This window comes from Salvia hispanica, chromosome 3 (genome assembly GCF_023119035.1).
Source record: "Salvia hispanica cultivar TCC Black 2014 chromosome 3, UniMelb_Shisp_WGS_1.0, whole genome shotgun sequence".
In the NCBI taxonomy this organism is placed as follows: Eukaryota; Viridiplantae; Streptophyta; class Magnoliopsida; order Lamiales; family Lamiaceae; genus Salvia; species Salvia hispanica.
In genome coordinates, this window is record NC_062967.1 from 175,704 (window position 1) to 177,608 (window position 1,905).

The 1,905-nt window shown below is 39.6% G+C and overlaps 1 long non-coding RNA gene across 1 annotated transcript; it reads left to right on the forward strand.

Annotated features, from left to right (window-relative positions):
• The first annotated feature begins 1,113 nt into the window (after window positions 1-1,113).
• Window positions 1,114-1,905, forward strand: LOC125210776. The gene is made up of 3 exons (XR_007174403.1): window positions 1,114-1,247; window positions 1,605-1,673; window positions 1,768-1,905. It is a non-coding gene; the product is annotated as an uncharacterized LOC125210776 (long non-coding RNA).

Below are 1,905 nucleotides of genomic sequence, written 5' to 3' on the forward strand. Positions count from 1 at the left end.
GTAGTCAAAGTGTTGGAAAGTGGAGGAATGGTGTGAAAGTGATGGGAAATGGAGATATATATAGAAACAAATAAAAAAACGAAAAAAAAAAAAATAGAAGCAAGGGCCGACCGACGGCCCTTCCTCCACAATGGAGGGCCGATCGGAAGGCCCTTCTCGTCGGCCAAGGCCGATACATCAGCCATATGGGGGGAGGTAGGATGGGGCGTGCATCGGCCCCTCCTCCACAATGAGGGGCCGACGGTGGCCGATGGGGAAGGCCCTCCCATCGGCCACCCATTGCTAATGGCCTTAAAATAGGTGTGAACTGCTGAACTTGTTCCTCTTCCTTTGTCGTTTTCTTTCTCCGCTTCAGACAATATCTTCCGCCAACTATTCTTCATAAATCACTAAATAAGGTACGTCTTCTTGCCTCTATACGAAAATAAACAGGATTTATTCCGCCAGCCCCTACCCAATTTTTTCTTCCTTTTTTCTATTTATAAATTTTTTGAAATTTCGGAAAATCTAGTTTATCCTCACCAAATTAGGGACGTAGAAGATTAAATTTTAAGTTGCAGAAATGGCTTCCCGCATTGAGGAAGAAGAAGATAAATGGAGTATCCAATATAAATAAAATATTAATTGTTATAATTGTTTAATTATTAAATTTAAGGTTAGGTCTCGGTAAACGTACAAAACTCTGACATAAAGGTGTGCCTATAAATAAACTTCTAGTACTACTAGTTTTAATAGGAGTTAATATTATCTCTATTGAGCAGTTTAAAGTACTCGTGGGTGCGTTTGGTATCGATGTTGGGTTTATCATGGAATAGTGCAAACATAGGTTAATAGATAAAAAATTGCACATGACAACTATTTGAACGGGTGTTTGGTATATCTTACATTTTTTAATAGTCTGGTGTTTGGTACACGTAGTCAGGATCCCCTTTTTTAAAAAATTGCACATGACAACTATTTGAACGGGTGTTTGGTATATCTTACATTTTTTAATAATCTGGTGTTTGGTACACGTAGTCAGGATCCCCTTTTTCGAAAATGACTAAGTTATCCTTAGGGTTTGGTGATATTTCCATCTATACCCTCATTGTGAACAAAACCCCAATTTATCATTTTATCTCTCTCAGCGCCGCAGTCGAACTTTCTCAAATTTACAATTGCAGAAGAAAATGCAATCCAGCCAAGAGTGGTGACCATCTCCTTTGGATTATCTCTCCCGTTGAAGCTCGGTCTCAAGAATTTACCAGGTTGTCCGATTGAACCCACTCTTACTTTGTCACTTTTCTTCTTATATTTGCTACAACTCATGTGTGGTTCTACCATGACTTTATTCGAACATACACGGCGCTAAGTTTCGTTCATGATCTAGTATTTGAGTTCTTCTGTCCATTAATTTTTCATTATTCCCTTTTGTAGTGATATCAATATAAATTTGTCTTTACGGTCCCAGAATATATATTTTGATTTCATCTCTAGTTTATACCCAATGTGAACTTATTGACATGTTTCTTACATTAACCTATAGCTGCGAGTTGATTAAGGTGCTGCTCCGATTTTATTTTTTTTTGTTTTGTTGTTGTTATGTTTGCCTGTATGAATGCCAGCTACACACAAGGCCATGTCTCATTTTCGTCGAACAATGCCCAATGGAAGTTTGAGCCAGGGCAATCCGAGTAAGTTGCGACATACAAACTATGCCTTTTCATTTTACTGGGACATGTGGTGAACCTTCAAATCACCCAAAACTTATGCATAACTTTTGTGTAGGACCTGTAGGTGCAGTCCAGTATCGGAGGCCTCGCTTACGGAGGGTAGACAGATCACGCCGGAGCTGGTCGGATAGGGAAGAGCTTGCGCTTATAGCAGCGATGAAGGAGTTAGTTGCGACTGGTTGGAAAGCAGACA